Genomic DNA, 18,464 nt, shown 5'->3' with positions numbered 1-18,464 from the left:
AAAGGAATGATTATTCGATAATCTAAGACAAGGGTATAAGGTCCTTTCTGGGATATCCTGGTGAGCTGTGGCAAAGCAGAGGGTGAGGGGAAAGATTGTGTCTGCTAACCTCCATTCCCTGAGAGCCCCTCTGTTGGCCCCTGTAAGTGTGCTGGAAGCCTTCTCCCCAGACCAAAGCTCCTGGACAAGCACACAGATCTCTTTCTCAGAGAGACTGGCGGTATTTCAGTCTGCTGTCTGTGTAGTGCCCTGGGGGTGACAGCCTGCCAAGGACTGTCTCTTCGACTGTTACGGTCCCATGGGACCCAGGAGCTGGGCTCCAGAGCCGGGCAATCAAGGGTGTCCCTTGGGTGGCAGCTGTAAAAACCAGGGCACCGGATGGTATAGAAGCTCCCTTCTGGGAGATACTGACCCTCTGGAGTTTGCAGAGGGAGAACGTCAAGATGGCACGGCTGCCAGTCTTCCTTCTGGAGAGTGTTCCAGCAGGTTCCTGGATGTGTGTGTTAGATTAGATGCCTGCCCCTCAGGCCAGTGCTTTATTACAGGCAAATGAGCTTCTTTCCCTTGAAGTCTGGGCACCAGAGGCTTCCTCTGATCTGGGCCCCGAGCTGGGTGAGTCCCAGTGTGTGAGCTCTTTTCTCAGGTCATTACAGCCTTGTGGGTCTTGTGGACACGAGCCCCTTTGGTTTTCGCAGCTAGATGTTGTGGAGGATTGTCTCTTACGTGCAGGTGTTAAGAGTTGGGGTGCCTGATGTGAGGTTCAAACTCTTTGCTCCTTAAGGAGAAGCTCTGGGTTTTAAGTTCCCTACTGACTCTGGGTCTCTGAACTGGGGCTGGGGTTTACAGTGAGATTATATCTCACCCTATCCTATGTGCTTCGATGCAGGGTTTTTTTTCCCCCCTCATTTGCCCCATGTGCTCAGCCAGGCTTTAGGTGTTTTCCAGAGGAAAATGTTCCATAGGTAGCTGTAGACTTAGTGTGGAGGAGGAGGTGCACTCAGGATCTACCTTTGTCACCACCCTGAACTGGAACCTCCCAGCCAATTTTATTTTTATTTATTTATTTATTTTTGGCCGCATTGGGTCTTCATTGCTGCACGTGGGCTTTCTCTAGTTGCAGCGAGCAGGGGCTACTCTTTGGTGCAGTGTGCGGGCTTCTCATTGCGGTGGCTTCTCTTTTTGCAGAGCATGGGCTCTAGGTGCACGGGCTTCAGTAGTTGCGGCACGTGGGCTCAGTAGTTGCGGCATGCAGGTTCAGTAGTTGTGGCACACGGGCTTAGTTGCTCTGTGATGTGTGGGATCTTCATGGACCAGGGATCGAACCCGTGTTCCTTCATTGGCAGGCAGATTCTTAACCACTGCACCACCAGGGGAGTCTCCCAGCCAATTTTAATTGAATACCAATTTTATATTAATCCATTGAAAATATTTATGAAGCACCTACTCTGTTCTAAGTGCTATGCCAGTTTTTGTGGGGAAGTGAAAGAAACAAAATCTAACAGAGTTTGGCAATGTGGGAAGCAAGGCAAGATCACATAAAAAACTAAAGAATAAAAAAGAGCTATTAATAGAGAAGTAATAGACTAGAGTTACTAGGCAGTGTGTAGCTAACTTCAAAATTATGTGGCTCCCCAAATTTACCCCTGTACCCCTCCCTCCCCCCCAGGGGTGGACAGCAGTGGCAGAACACTGGCCCTCCCCAAGCCCACAGAACAGTCACTGCCTAAGCGGAGGGTGGCAACTGGGGAAGGGCAGGGGACTGGGGAAAGACAGGTGGGTCCTGGGCAGCAGGAGCAACCAAGCCAGTGGCTGAGAACTGGTCCCAGGGAGGTGGTAGGTGGTGGGAGGGAGCTGCACATGAACGGAGGCTCCAAGGGCCCAGTGCATGCTCCGCTGTCCCATCGGACTTCACTGACAAAACACAAAGTCAAGGGTAAAATTACTGAGAATTTCAAGATGGTGCCTGCAGAGCATTAAACCCCAAGTGTGCCTCCCTCCTGAGGGCAGGATCGTGCGCAAATGCACTGGTCACATGCCCATGAAGCCAGCCCTACCTTGACCTTGCAGCAGACACGGTGGTGCTCTCCCCTGACCCCCTCACATCTCTTGTGTAGGTTCTGTGTGCCCTTCACCTGGCTTCTATGGGCTTTGCTTCTGAAGGTTGGCACCTTCCAACTTGCCTCAGAGCACTGACCCTCAGCCTCTATAGCCCCTTCACCCTACTATACTGAGAGTGGAAGTGTCTAGGAGTTCACTTCCTCCCCAGGCAGCCTGGAGTCAATGATTGACTCATGAGTGTGGGAGTATGGAAGCCTAGTTCCCTGGCCTTCGATGCCCGGAGGCCAGGCAGGCTCTGAGGCTTCATCCATCCCCCAGAGCAACCAGGGATCAGGCTGAGGCTGGGACTTCCTTCCCTCCCTCCCTCCCTCTCCTGGGAGCACTTCTTTAGGAAATCACTTGCTCTCAAATTCTCGTCAGGGTCACTACTGGGGAACCAGAGCTCAGATAAACCTTCCTTCTACTACTTTTTGATATATCAACCTAAATAGGTAAACTGAGGCAAAAATGATATAAAGTTGTTAAGTTCACTGAGTTCAGTACATCAGATTGGTGGTTAAGGAAGACCACATAGAGGGGAGACTCCTGAACAGGTAGCCTTCTGCAGACGAGGGAAAGAGAAGGGTATAGAAGCAGGGAGAACGGTGTGGGCAGTCACACAGGGAAGAAATTAAGAAAATGAAATTTTTTTTTTTTTTTTTGGTTGTGGGGAGAGGTGCAGAGAACAGACCATTGGCTGGAGCAGAGGATCTTTCCATGTACATTTTCAACAGAGGTGAGGATCGACAGTTCTGTCTCTTTCCAGTGGTTAAGTTTGGCCTCAGCCTCAAAGGGATGTGATGGACCCTGATCCTTCTGTGGGGATGCAGTCAGCACAGTGAGCTGGTTGTCTCTGGGTCACCCTGGCAAAAGCGAGCTGGCATTTGTGTTGGTGAGCAGGTATGGGTTAGGGTCCACATGTTCTGTAGGCTGGGAGAAAGCACAGGTTCTTATTGCCCAAGGGTGGAGATGTCAAGTCAGTCTCAGCTTCACAGACATAGGAAGGTCATGTCCTTGCCCCATTGGCTTTGTGGCGTTGGGTGTGAGGGCCTCCTCAGTATGAGGGCCATACAAATGTCCAAGAATAGAGTGTGGGGCATCTTCAACTGCTTCTCAGTGGAAGCAGAGATCTTCCCAAAGCAGGTGAGAAGTGAGTGGAATGGCAACCGATATAGTAGAGCACTGGCTTCAGAGTCAGACATGATAGAGGCTGGAGTTTTGACTTCTAGCTTTGCAGTACCTGCTGTTTAATATCTTGGAACCTCAATATCCTTATCTGTAAATGGGGATAATAATCTGCTTTGCAGGATGGCCGTGAGGATGAAAAAAGATAGTGCATGTTAAGTGCACAGCTCTTAACAAATATGTATTTCTTCTCCTTGTCTAATCCTAAGTCTTGAAACTCTGTTTTATGGGTTTCTCTTTTGGAATCTAAAAAAATCCAAATCTTACTTTAAGAAACGTTTCTTTTTTTTTTAAAGACTCACTTTCATTTTGAACGCTGACTGAGTCTGCAGCAACAGGAGGAGGGCCAATGCTTCTCCAAACTTCCTTGCCTGCCACTGCCTCAACTCCAGCAAGACTAACTTTTTTTTTTTTTTTTAATTTATTTTTATTTACTTATTTTTGGCTGTGTTGGGTCTTCATTTCTGTGCGAGGGCTTTCTCTCTAGTTGTGGCAAGCGGGGGCCACTCTTCATGGCGGTGCGCGGGCCTCTCACCATCGCGGCCTCTCTTGTTGCGGAGCACAGGCTCCAGACGCGCAGGCTCAGCAATTGTGGCTCACGGGCCTCGTTGCTCCGCGGCATGTGGGATCCTCCCAGACCAGGGCTCGAACCCGTGTCCCCTGCATTAGCAGGCAGACTCCCAACCACTGCGCCACCAGGGAAGCCCCTAAGAAACGTTTTGAAAAGCCTTTTGTGTTGCCAGGAGAGTCATCTGAGGCCACCTTCTCTTACTTTCCTGGCCGGATTCTAATAGAACTTGAGGATCATTGAATGGAAATCATCTGACTTTTTCATCGTAATAGGAAAACCTCAGGTCTTGACTCAAACAAAATAGATATAAAGAAGTAGAAAATAAGTTCCCCTCCACTTCTGAATTCTATGGTACCTTCCTCCATGTTTGTTTAGTCTAATCAAGGCAAGGTATAAAGGATTAACTCTGAATCTGTAATGCACTTGGCTGTGGGTACTAAAGATCTGGTTCCATGCTTAAGGAGATTAACATCTAGTTAAGGAGACTCTCAGCATGCAAGAAATAGAGGGGATTATATATTTAGGAATTAGGCTTTTTATAATACAAAAGATGTTCCCATCTGTAATATGTGAGAATCTTTAGTCATTTTCAGATTTCTTTTTGTTTTCCAAGGTAACAGTGTCTAGAGAAGCAAATTGCCTTGTAGACATTTGGCATGCACATTTGACCAGGTATAGAAGTTGATCGGGCTCTTCTATATTCAGTAGCAGAGGATCCAGGGATTTGATAGACTGGATTGATAAACTGGAATCTATTAAGGATCTGATAGACTGTTGACTGGGAAGTCAGACACCCAGTTTTTTCTTTTGATTCTCTCCTGTGTGATCCTCATTGCACCTCTCACGATCAAGGTGAATTAAATATGCATTTGCTACAAATAGGATATGATGGGCACTATTAGATTCCTAGCTGATTTTTTTGTTTGTTTTCACATTTGGTTTTTTTAGTGTATTCGGAATTGTGCATTTATCAACACAATCAATTTTACAAGTTTTCATTACCTCTCGAAGAAATCCCACACCTCTTAGCTATCACTCCCCAATCTCCCCATGGGTCCCCCAGCCTTAGGCAATCACTAATCTACTTTCTGTCTCTGGATTTGCCTAAATCGAATCATACAAGGTGGCCCTTTGTAGCTGGCTTCTTTTATTTAGAATGTTTTCAAAGTTCTTTTGTGTTGGTAGTATGTGTCAGTAGTTCATTTCTTTTTTTTTTTGGCCACACGTTGTGGCTTGTGGGATCTTAGTTGCCCGACCAGAGACTGAACCTGCGCCTTTGGCAGTGAGAGTGCAGAGTCCTAACCGCTGGACTGCCAGGGAATTCCCCAATTGCAGAATAATATTACATTGTTTGGACATACCACCTTTTACTTATCCATTCATCAATTGATGGGACACTGGAGTTGTTTCCACTTTTTGGCTATTATGAATAATGCTGCTATAAGCTTTCTTGTACAAGTTTTTTGTGTGGACATATATTTTTATTCTTTTGGGTATTTAACTAGGAGTTGACTTGCTGAATTAAGGGATCACTATGTTTAACTGTTTGTGGAATTGTCAGACTGTTGTTTTCAAAGTGCCTGCACCGTTTTACATTCCCACCAGCAGTGTATGAGGGTTCCAAGTTCTCTCCATCCTTGTTAAAAGCTAGTTATTATCTTTCTTTCTGATTATAGCCATCCTAGTAGGTGTGAAGTGATATTGCACTGTGCTTTTGATTTAGATTTTCCTGATGGCAAATAATGTTGAGCATCTTTTCCTGTGTTTATTGGCTGCTATATATCCTCTTTGGAAAAATGTTTATTCAGATCATTTGTCCATTTTTAATTGGGTTGTGTGTCTTTATGATTTGGTAATAGTTATTTTATAGATACAAATCCCTTATCAGATGTGATTTACAGAATTTTTTCCCCCATTCTGTAGATTCTATCACTTTCTTCATGGTGTTCTTTGAGGCACAAAAGTTGTTAAATTTGATGTCCAGTTTTTCTTTTATTTCCTAATCCTGAGACTGAAGATTTATTCCATATGATTTCTTTAAAAAGTTTTATAGGTTTAGTTCTTATATTTAGATCTTTGATATATTTTGAGTCAATTTTTTTAATGTGGTGTGAGATAGGGGTGTGACTTCATTTTTTTGCATGTGGATAGCCAGTTGTCCCAGCACCATTTGTTGAAGACCAGTGAATTTTCTTGGTACCCTTGTTGAAGATCAGTTGACCATAAATGTGAAGACTTATTTCTGGACTCTCAAATTCTATTCCACTGATATATTTGTTTATTCTTATGCCAGTACTGTTTTGATTATTTGGCTTTGTGGTAAGTTTTGAAATTGATAAGTGTGAGCCCTCCAACTTTGTTTGTTGTTTTTTAAGATTGTTTTGGCTATTTCAGTCCTCTTGAATTTCCATATGAGTATTAAGGCCAGCTTTTCAATTTCTGCAAAGATGTCAGCTGTACTTTCAAAGGGATTGCATTGAATCTGTAGATCATTGTGGGGAGTATTGCCATCTGAACAATATTAAATCATATGATCCGTAGACATGAAATGTCTTTCCATTTATTTAGGTCTTCTTTAATTTTTTCAACAGTGTTTTATTGTTTCAGAGTATAAATTTTGCAAGGCTTTTGTTAAATTGAAAGATTATTAAATATTCTTTTTGATGCTACTGTAAATGGAATTATTAATTTCACTTGTTTGCTCATTGCTACTTTATAGAAATGCAAATTGATGTTTGCATATTAATCTTGTATCCTGCAGCTTTGCTGATTTCATTTATTCTAATAATTTTTTAGTGGATTTCTTAAATTTTTACTTACAAGATCAGGTCATCTGCAAATAGAGTTTTATTTCTGTCTTATCTGAGTGCCTTTTATTTTCTTTCCTAATTGCCCTGAGTAGAACTTTCAGTACAATGTTGAATAGAAGTGATGGGAACAGATAATCTTGTCTTGTTTCTGTTCTTAAGGAGGAAAGCTTTCAATTTTTCACCATGAAGTGTGATGTTAGGTGTGGATTTTCTTAGATGAGTTTAACCAGGTTGAAGAAATTTTCTTCTATTCCTACATGCTCTTATCAGGTTGAGGAGGTTCTCTTCCATTCCTTGTTGGTTGAGTGTTTTTTTAATCATGAAAGGGTGTTAACTTTTTTCAAGTGCTTTTTCTGCATCTATCAAGATGATCATGTGGTTTTATCCTGTTCTATTGATGTGGTGTATTATACTAATTGATTTTTGGATATTATACCAAGCTTGCATTCCTGGGATAAATCCCACTTAGTCATGTGGTATAATCCTTTTTATATATTCCTGGATTTGATTTGATAGTATATTAATTTCTATATCTGTATTCATGAGTGAGAGATTGGTTTGTAGTTTTCTTTTGATGCCTTTTGTCTGATTTTTGTATTAGATTTTTAAAATTATGTGAGCTATGTGGAATAGTTTTTTTTTTTTTTTTTTAACTAACATTTGCTATTTAGTGTACCATGAGCCAGGCATTTAAATGTTTTTTTTTTTTTTAGATGACGCCCCTTGATTTGTTAAGTGTATAATTTTGTAACTTGAAAATATTGAAAATTTTGTCTCTCTCATTCCAGTATTTATACTAGCTATGTTGCTCACATTCCAATGTTTATACTAGCTATCCCTTTTTCTTATGATACTGGCTGGAATCTCCATAACAGTGGTGAGTAATAATCATATTAAAGATCCTCATTAAAGTCAGGAAGAAGACATCAGACAATCCTGTCTTTAATGTGTTCCTTATCTGTTTAAGCTGCTTAATATGCTTAATATAATGTCTGGTAGTTTCTGATCTGTCAATCTATCTTATATATGTGTGTGTGTGTATGTGTGTGTATATATATATATATATCTACACACACACATAGTCATGTAAAGGAAATTTAGATCTATTCCTGATTTACTGAAAGGCCACAAGATCATGAACAGCTGTTACATGTTATTAAATCAATCTAGCTTATATATATAAATATGTATATATGTGTATATATAGTATGTATATGTATGTGTGTATATGGATATATATGTATATACATATAATCATCATGTAAAGGAAATTTAGTTTTCTTCCTGATTTAAAAGGCCAAAAAATCATGAACAGCTGTTACATTTTATTAAACACCCTCTTCAGGGTACCTTTTGAGATAATTATGTGTTTTTTCCCTTTCATTTATTAACATTAATTATGTTAATAAAGTCCATAATGTTGAACTATTTCTGAAATCCTTAAATTTATATTTAGTAATGTTTAGTATTTTTGCATCAATATTAATAATAGTAATATTAATAAAAATAGTAATAATAACTAATTACTGGAAGCATTGATAAATGCCATTGTTCTAAACTTTTTACCTTAAACTCATTAAACACTTTTTAACTCATAAGTGAGATACAATAGGTTTTCCTGTGTACGTGATTTAATTCAAGGCTTTTTGAATTTTATGCTCTAGACTGGTTTAAATATATAGGCAATACCTCTTTTATAAATGATTCTGATAGAACTAGCCTGAAAATAATGTGGGCTGATAATTTGTGTCTGGGGAGGCTGGGAACTCTTTTATTACTGAAAATGTTCATTTTCCATCTCTTTTTATGGTATTGTTCTATTTAATTAATTTTAAGCTCTTCTGTGGACCAATTTACATTTTGTTGAAATCATATATTTCATTGAGATTGCCCCCTTTTTTGGGGCAAATAGTTGGACATTATATTCTTAATAAAATTTTTATATTTGTGGTTATATCTTCATTAACTTGTAATGTGGAATAATGTGTTTCCTTCTTGGTCAAGATCATCATGGATTGTGTAATTTATTGGCCTTTTTAATGAAGCAGTTCTTAAGTTTTATTGATCAAGTCTACTGTTTTTCACTTTAAATTCATTGATTTCTGCTTCTTACCTCTTTTTCGATCACTTTGGTATTTTTACTAGCTTCTTAGATGTTTAGTTCATTTGTTTTCACTATTTTCTGTTTACTAGTAAAATCACTGAAGGCTTTATGTTTTCTTATGAGTACCACTGAATATAGCCCACTGATACTGCTGTATACTGTTTTCCTTTTCTGTACTTTTCTATAATTCTTAATTTCAGTTAACTTCCTCTTTGATCCAAGTTAGAGGAGTATTAAAAATTTCAAAGCGATTAAATTAAAAAATACTTAATGGGTGACTCCTGGTTTTATTGTTAACTGAACATGTAAAACATGTGCTATAAGATATGAGATGGAAAACCTCTCTGGTACCTGTACGTGCTCAATGTTTTTATTTTTTGAGGGGGAACATTTTAAAAGGATGGGTAGTTTTTGTGTGTATATAGATATAACTTTATGTGTAACAGTTGTGTTATTCAACTTCTCTGTTTTGATTTATGAACTTGAACTATGACATTCTGAGAGAGATAGATTAATAGCTTCTATTATGATTAGACTTTTGTCATATCCTCCTTGGATAGCTTTAAGGGCTAAGCCTGGACATGTCATGCATTGCCTGTACTGCATTTTATTGACTAATACTGGGAAATTTGATCTAGCAGTGTGTCAAGGATGAGAAAACCTGGATATTGGAATAACGAGGCGGTCTCTGTTTTGATTGTCTGGGATGTAGTCTGTGCCCAAATACATGAAAGTAACATAGGTAAGAGACTGCATCACATAGGGGCTTTTTCCAGGTGGGACTCTGAGGTACATAGTATGTACTAAGCAACTATTAAGTGAATAGATGATTCATTTTCTCCAGCTCTGGTTAGGGCTGCTCCGAAATTTCATGGCTGATTTCAAAGGTTCACATGGAACATATTGTCCCAGGAATAGTACTGCCCTGGATGTACTGTATGTGGGAGGCTGCACAGGACAGTGAAAAGGGCAAAGGTGTTGGTATCTGGAGACTGAAACGAATAATTCCTTGGGATTTTTGTATAGGATTAGAAGTATTTGCAAAACATCTACCATAGTTCTTGGCACATAATTTAAAAAACAAAAAGCCATGATGGTGGTTTTTTTGTTTTTTTTTTAACATCTTTATTGGAGTATAATTGCTTTACAATGGTGTGTTAGTTTCTGCTTTATAACAAAGTGAATCAGTTATACATATACGTATGTTCCCATATCTCTTCCCTCTTGCATAAGGTGGAACTTTGATGCTGAGGGGAAAGAGGATACGGAGGAGTGGCCAGTTAAGCAAACAGCCACTTGACTCTAGTTAACTGGTTAAAGGAAAACAGTTATCTATCACCCCAGTCTTCAGGTAGTGTTCAATTTCCAGTCAAAAGTCACCTTTGCTGATGAAGCACAATGGGGAAACCACATTCTGGATCTGAACACTTTCCCTCATGTGCACCACGGGAAGTCATCATCCACTGCCTTTTCCAAAGCTGTCATCCAGAAAAACTGCATTTACTGTTTTGGAAATCACTGCTTCCAATTTCTGCTAGGCTTCCAGCTATTCTCAGGTCAGGCCATTATTGAATTAGTGGCCGAAGAGTTCATTCAGTGGCTGAGTTTCCTTCAGTTAAAGGCAGGCATCTCTCTCCCTGGTGGGGTTCCGGCAGCCAGAGGTGGATCATTTGGGAGGTGATTCCTTAAACCAGGAGCGCATTTCTTGGCATAACAATATCTAGAAACTCCCTAGGTAACTGAGCCAAGTTGAGTTTCTATGAATACCTTGAGTGAGTAGATAAAATGAAATGGAAAACTTAAATATAAAGGCAATTGAAAAAATACCTGGAGGTAGCAATTGAAATAGACTCTTCCATGTAATGGAATGGGCACTCTGTTATTAATTCTCATCTATATTTCTAATTTGATGGATTTTTATTCTATTTTTTTTTTTTTTTTTTTTTACTATATGCATAGAGCACGTTGGAGGAGCAACGAAGATGAATCTGTCTCGCTGAGCTATCTTAATAGCATTGCAGATTTAATGTTTATTTTTCCTGATTCAAGTGTGTTAATATGGAGCTTTGTTAATGGAAAGCTTAATTAACATAGATTAAATCTAATCAAACATTCTGCCGGTATATGCAACTCTATAAGATATAATGGTAAATCTTCTGTTTTTCAATTTTATTCCTAAATTATAGATAAAATTAAATCTAAGCATAATTATCTAGGAAGCTGAAAGCTAGGAGTCTAAGAAAAAGCTCCCTGTGGAACACTTCTATGAGGAGATGAAGAGGACATTTTTCGCTCTCCTCTTTTAAAAAATTTTGTATTTCGAAAGATACTCTTCAGTTTTCGGAGTTCTTGTGGTGGAAAGAACTACTTTCTACTTTGATGCCAGATAGACGTGGGTTCAATTCCTGGCTCTATCAATTACCAGACAGGTGAGCTTTTGCAGCTGCTTTTAATTTACCTCAAACTCGGCGTCCTTTCATGGAAAGTGAAGTTAATGATTACCATGCCATGGAGTTACTGGGAGGATTCTATAGAAGCACTTAGGTGAATAGTTCCTCAAGCGTCTCATTTTTCAAGGTGCTCACCAAATCTTATTTCCCTTCCTCTCCTCATGTTTGTTTGTAGATATTTCCTCATACTGTCTCAAATTCTTCAGAAGTGAAAAGGGTAGATACTGGGAATTTCTCATCATTTGAAATAGTAATTCGGTTTTCACATCAAGAGATTGTTATATATAATCTAAAAATAGTGGTTGTCCTAATGGAATGCATTCAGTAGTTTCTAAGCAGCAGATTTATCTTCCTAATTATGGATGATTTAAGCTAATATGTAAATTATTTTGCACTTTCAGACAATTTATTGAAGATGTCAGAATGGAGGGATAGGAGGTGGAGGAAATTCCATAATAGTATTACATGGTTTGAACTTAGCCCAATAAAAAGCTTTTTTCATGGGTGATTAACAGTACATTTTTAGAAATTAAACTTCTTATATAAACTTAAGTTTAATTCTTTCCTCAAGGATATATAGTGTAAGGCTTATATTAAAAAAAAAAGTAGATGACTTCAGTTGTTAATTTGCTTACATTTGGGAAGGAAAGAAACAAGTTCAGATGGGAATCTTGTCCAAATGCAGATCTCTCTATGCTGCTTTCAAAGTATACAAATAGGTCTTCACTTTCCAAACAAATATGGGGAGGCTCTAGATTTAGAGCTGTGTTCCTTTTAGACTGTAAGCTCCCTCATCAACAACATTCAGGAAATATTAATGCACATCTTTCAAATACCATGTGTGGTGCTAGATACTGTGGTACAATTGTGAAACATACAGGGATGGACATAGCCAGTTGATGAAACACCGCAAAGTATGGTTAGTGCCCTGATAAGAGGAATACAGGGAGTACAGAGCAGGGTACCTTGACTTTCCCAAAAGAAGTTGGAAAGCCTTCTCGCTGAGGGTTATACTTAAGAGGCAAAGTAGAATGAGTAGAAATCAGGCAGAAGGTGGTGAATGGAAGAGAGTTCTGGATGCAGCATGAGCAAAGGGGCGAGAGATGAGTGCGATCATGGTGCCTTAAAATAATTGAAGAAAAATGCCGCGTTGTTGGAGAGTGGGCAGAGCATTAGGTAAGGAAGAAGGGGCGAGGTGTGGCCAGAAGTGAACCGGAGAGTCAGGCAAGAGGCTAGATTGTGAATGGCATTCTAAGCAATGCATATGAGCTTAGCTTTTATTCCAAGGGCAATGAGGAGTCATGCAAGGGATTTAAGTACAGGTGCAGCACGATTAGATTTGTGTTTTAGAAAAATCGCACTGGCTGCTTAGTGGAGAATGGCATGGAGGAGGCAAAATTGGAGACAGAAGGCCAGTTAGGAGGTTGTTGCAGTTGTCCAGAATCTAGACTCTAGATAAGAGGATGGAGACCTGGACTGGGTCAGATAACGGTGGTGCAGATGAAGAGAAACTGATTAAGATAATTAGGAGGTAGAGTGAACTGGCTGTGGTTTTATGTCGGATGTGGTGGGGAGCAGAGAGGGAGGGGTCAAGGGTGATGCCCAGGGGTCTGGCTTGGGCTACTGGGAGGTACTGTGCCCTGAGCAGGCAGGATGAAGTGGTACATGACTTTTTTTATCCTTGTGTTTGCATGTCACATAGTATAGAGTTCCTTGAATTTGCTTTGCTCAAATTTTTAGTTAAATAAATTAACACAAATAGAAGCTGAAAAGGGTAAGAATGGATGGGAAATATTCTCTGGGAAATGGGATCACCTACTTCTGGAAGGAAACTTCTTCTTGAAGAAGGAAATAGCAGCTAAAAGTTGAATATGCATCATCTAGAGATGCTTCTGAATGCTAGAAGACAAGACACCTGGAATCTGGGTTTCCATCATTTTTATCTTTATGCCTAGCAGAGTGCAGACAGTTTCAAGGGAAAGTTTAAAGGCTGCAGTGAGCATTAGAAAGTAGTAATTTTCAGATAGAAATAAATGAATGGAAGGATTGCATGTTAAGAAAATGAGGAGGTTTTTCAGTAACACACTAATTAAATAAAATTTAAATCTTTGTCAGAAGAAAGGAAGCTGCTCAGATGACTTTGACCTTAATTGAGGACGAGAAGTATCCTAGCAAGAGAGCATAACGTTTTGGGCAAATTGCTCATGCTTGCACATATGCTTATTAGATTTTGGATTGCATAGTGTTTGAGAAATGGAAAACCAGCAAGTGTAGCCATTAACCCTTACTTTCTTAGTAAAAAAGTCACAATTGCATTAATACTTATGCATAAAATCATTCAAGCTCAGTGGAATTCTCCTAGAGGATTTAAACTGTCATCTTTGACTTCCTTTAGAATTAGTAGTTGTGAAACACTTGCATGCCTGCGTAATAGGTATTTACTCATTTGGTTCTGTGGAGAGAAATGTGGAGAGATGGGCCTTGTCACTGCTGAAAGATTTAACACCCTGACTTGCCAAGTTCTGGGTGGAAGGTATTCCAGACTGTCAGACCATTGATGAGAGTGGTACATTGGCAGGGATGCGGGGCCAGAAGTTAGAAGGCCTGGGCTCAAGTCTCTGCTCTGTCAGTGAATATCCAGGAGACCCTGGGCAGGCCCCTTCCTATGCCTCGGTTTACTTATCTGTCAAATTGGAATCTATTCATTATTCCTCAGATACTAGTCTGGGTCAGACACTAATCTGTGGGCAGGAGCGCTGATGGATTCTGCCATGGTGAAGAGGACATGCAAGGGACCTGATCTTGGGGAGCTTGCATTCTAGTGGGGCGAGTCAGATGGTAAATACAAAAATAAACCTAACTATACATGTCACGAGAGAAAATAAAACAGGGATGAGTGACAGGCCTGTGGGAAAGAGGCCAGAGAAGCTTTATGAAGATGCGGCATTTGAACTGAACCCAAGAGCGAGCCAGCTATGAGAAAATTGGAAAGATGCGTGTCCCGGGTACAGGAGAGGGTAAGTACAAAGGTCCTGTGGCAGAAACCAGCTTGGCGTGCTCAGTGGGTAGACAGAGGGCTGGTGTATATGGAGTGTTATAAATAGAGGAGTCAATGAGGGAGTGGCTCTGGATGAGAAGCTAATAGTAATAGCTGCTGTGACAGTTTTGCAGTGTGAGGGGAAGTGCTTCGTAAATGACAAAGCATGATGTTTATACAGGCCGTATCATTTCTCGTCAGAAATCACTTATGGAGCACCAGCTGTATACAAAGAAAGTCTACCCATCCATGAGAACTGTTCCTTGGAAATCAAAATAATTTCATAATGTGCGAAGCTACAGCAGTTACATTTTTTATAGAGCAAATGAACTTGGTGTTTTTTAAAAAAAAATTGTTTAGGAACCCCCCCTTCCCCCACAACCCTAAATTGATTGAATTGGTTGCTGATACTCATAGCTTGGTAGGAGTGAATTGGCTGTAAAAGTTGTCAGTTCATCTGGAATCAACCAGAATGAGGTTCTTCTAGCCAGTAATAGCCTTTCCTGAGAGGTGGAGGGTCTTATCCCCAAGAATATGGGTATGGCACAGAGGTGCAGGATATGGTAATTGGTATGAGGCACAAAGAAGAGGTCCTGGGGCTGGAGTATAGCCTGCAGGGCAGGAATGGCAAAGAGCTGGTGTGGCGACCTTGGTGGGCTCCCCACGAGAGGCAGCCTTGTAGGGTTTGTTGATGAGCATGGACTTTATCTTATAGGATGAAGGTTGAAAGTGCAGGCCTAGAGATGGCTTGCAGAAGAGCTTTGTTTGGCTCCCATTGTACTGGCCCCCATAGTATTTTTTTTCCATTAGAATTTTTAAAAAATCATGAAATTATTGCCAACATTAAAAAAAATTGGGTGATTTGGCCTAAAATCTCAGCTTTCTAGCTTCTCATGAGAAGCACGACATGCATTCTTCAGATGGCCCCAGTCCCTAGCCCCCCGATTGTCTCCCCATCACTGTGAGACCCTGTTGGTTGCTGGCTTTAAAAAAAAATTTTTTTTTTATTAATGTACGGTTAGAAAAGTGAAATTCTTGCACACATGTTTTTATTCGAAGAAGAAAACTAAAGAAACTTAAAGGACTGCTTGTTTCATGAAAAATAGTTCAGACTGTCAACCCTCTGCAGTCATGTGAGGTACCTCTGGGCCCCTATAGCTCACGGAGTTGGTGATCCCCTTCTGTCGGGGTTGGGGTGCCGGTGAGGTGTTGAAAAGCAGGAGAGAGACATGCTGAGCTGGCGGCTTTAGAGAGAGTTCTTAGGTGACTGTGCAGAGGATGCATTTACCGTGCTGGCACTTTTGTTGCTCCTTCTGTTAAAGGAGTCGGGCCAGTTCAGGAATCATGATTGATGCTCTTCAAACTGAAAGGACGAAAGGAATCCAAGGGCAAAGAGACGAGACTAGCTAAAAAGCCCCTTGGCCACGCATTACATCTTCCAAACAGGATTTCTTTCCGAAGCTGCATTAGATTGCTTTCCACAAATCACCCCAAGGACATTTCATTTTCTTATGGCCGTGGTGGCCACATTCTCTGAAGTCAGAGTTTGGGAACATATAGTCTGATAAAGAATTTTAGGCTGACTTCAGGGGTTGTGCTTAGTTTGGAAGGTAGAGTTTAGTTCCTGAAATTGTGGAATCCTTGGGATGGGTTAGTGACTAACTAGGCAGTAGGACAAGAAATTATCCTAGAATAGCTGTCCTTGAAAATCTGGGCTGCGTAGTCATCATTGGTTTAGCAGAATTGGCTCTGCAGAAACAGTTAGTAGGTACACATGATGAGTTTAAAGGGGACAGTGAAAATAACCACTGCTGGCCCATTTGTCTCCTTTTGTTCTGCCCTGATCTGATTCTGGGTACCTGGCTCTCAGCTTTGGGAACATGGAATAACTGATGTCTTTCTGGGTATTGTATATTCAGTGTCTTGTGTTTTATCTTGATCAAACCAACCAGAGGTAGGAGTGCTTCATAATTGTTCCCAGCATTCAAAACATGATGATGTATTTTTTTCAAAGAGCACATGAATTCATTTGGTGGTTTTGACTTCACCATTCACAGAAGAACCTTGGGCTAGAAACTGGGGCTGTTGGTCTGGCCCCCCCCCCCCTTATATGATGATAGCTTTCAGCCTGAATTTACACTTCTGAGACACAGTGAAAGGGGAGGCAAAATTGATTATCCAGAATGTGCTAGATATCGGAGCATCATTATCTCATTTTGTCCTCATCACAACCAAGATTGGCAGTTTCCTGATCTCAAAGATGGAAAAACAGTGCCTTTCAGAAAGCTGAAGTAATGTGCCCAAGATTATGTAGATAGAAAGTGGCAGAGCTAGAATACAAAGCCAAGTCTAAAGTACTGGAAATAAGACCCAGAAGGGTGCTTAAGGATTTTGACCAACATGTTATCTTTAAACATCACTTTTTATTTTTTATCTCCGGCATTCATTCATGTGAGTGATTACAGTTTTGTTGAGTTGGACGTGTTGAGATTGATGGCATTCCAGCCTCAATACACGCATCACTGACAAGCATATGGCAGGTCCGCCACATAGGATCCAAGGACTCCTGGGTCTGCAAGTAGTCTTGTAAAACAAGAGTTATATTATGTGATGAAATAAACTTGAGAAAGGTGACACATACTCTGTCTTTCTTGGAGAATCACAGTAAATATTAGCATATTTAAGGCTCTTTAAAATCATGTAATAAAGTCCTAGACCCTTTATTGAGCACTTCAAATGCATCACTGCACTGAATCCTTACAGAATGATGAAGTAGTTTCTATCATTATCCCCATATCATGGACAAGGATCAAGCATAGATTGTTGGTGGCCTTGGGTAAGGGTCACCCAGCTGGTAAAATGATGGAGCTGGGAGTCAAATCCAGGTGCCCATCTCCTCAGCATGTTTTCTTAACCAGTGTATTGTACTGGTTCCTTCAACTCGCTTACTGTAGCATTTCCCAAACTTATTTTTATCATGCAGTGCTTTGGGGAGTAGTAGTTAATACCATTCAGTTGCACTAGCATTCTAACAAACACTGGGAAAAGCTGCGCCTACAGCATTGATTCAGGGCCTCTCTGGGCTGTCAGTCCAGAAGGAAGCAGTTCGGTGTCCTCAGAGAGGCTTGGAACTCTGAACACAGCTGAATAGGGGAGGATGTCATGGAACTGGCAGGAAGAGGCCAGCGGAGGCTTGATGGTGTTGAACCCAGTTAGCGTTTCATTAGTCATCGGTGCCTGCACTTCGCCTTCGTGTGGTTGGCAATGAGAGGCCTGCTGAAAAACGCTGTTGTTCAGATGCTTCGAAGGTGTCCAGTGCCCAGCTGGGCTTTGGTTGGTGCAGTGAGGGCACTGCCTGGGGCTCTGTTCACCTGTCCAGGTTCAGAGGCAGGAAGAGGGGGCTGACAAATACAATATCTGCTTATAAACTGTCAGATGAGACTTTTTTTTTAAGTAGAAATGACAAATTTATTCATTTATTTATTTATGGTTGTGTTGGCTCTTCGTTTCTGTGCGAGGGCTTTCTCTAGTTGTGGCAAGCGGGGGCCACTCTTCATCGCGGTGCGCGGGCCTCTCACTGTCGCGGCCTCTCTTGTTGCGGAGCACAGGCTCCAGACGCGCAGGCTCAGTAGTTGTGGCTCACGGGCCCAGTTGCTCCGCGGCATGTGGGATCTTCCCAGACCAGGGCTCGAACCCGTGTCCCCTGCATTGGCAGGCAGACTCTCAACCACTGCGCCACCAGGGAAGCCCGACTTTTTAAATTGTTGTATTTCAGATGAGGTAAGATAAATTGCTCCTGAGCTTGTCTAGTCAAGGAAAAGTACAACTCAAGGACTTGATTGATGTCAAATTTCCCTCCTTTAAGCCATTGTGGATCCCAGAAATGGGTGGATTGGCTGGTAACATTCAGACGCTTTATTTTTTTAAAAAACTTTTTGGATATGGACCATTTTTAAAGTCTTTATTGAATTTGTTACAATATTGCTTCTGTTTTATGTTTTGGTTTTTTGGCCGCGAGACATGTGGGATCTTAGCTCCCTGACCAGGGATCGAACCCGCACCCCCTACATTGGAAGGCGAAGTCTTAACCACAAGACCACCAGGGAAGTCCCCAGACACTTTAAACTTGAGGAAAACCATGAGAATTTATAGGAATCTTTTCCCACTTTTTGCAAAGCCTCTGAACTAGAAGTACAGCAGCCCCCGGGGG

The 18,464-nt window shown here is 40.9% G+C and overlaps 1 protein-coding gene across 3 annotated transcripts in view; it reads left to right on the top strand.

The window, feature by feature from the left end:
• NELL1 (neural EGFL like 1) overlaps positions 1-18,464 on the top strand; it is an 866,104-nt gene that overhangs the window by 81,782 nt on the left and 765,858 nt on the right. The gene's annotated exons all lie outside the window — the stretch shown is intronic.

The sequence above is a fragment of the Balaenoptera borealis genome (genome assembly GCF_965194805.1).
Source record: "Balaenoptera borealis genome assembly, chromosome: 11".
Classification (NCBI taxonomy): Eukaryota; Metazoa; Chordata; class Mammalia; order Artiodactyla; family Balaenopteridae; genus Balaenoptera; species Balaenoptera borealis.
This window is presented reverse-complemented; position numbering and strand designations above follow the sequence as displayed.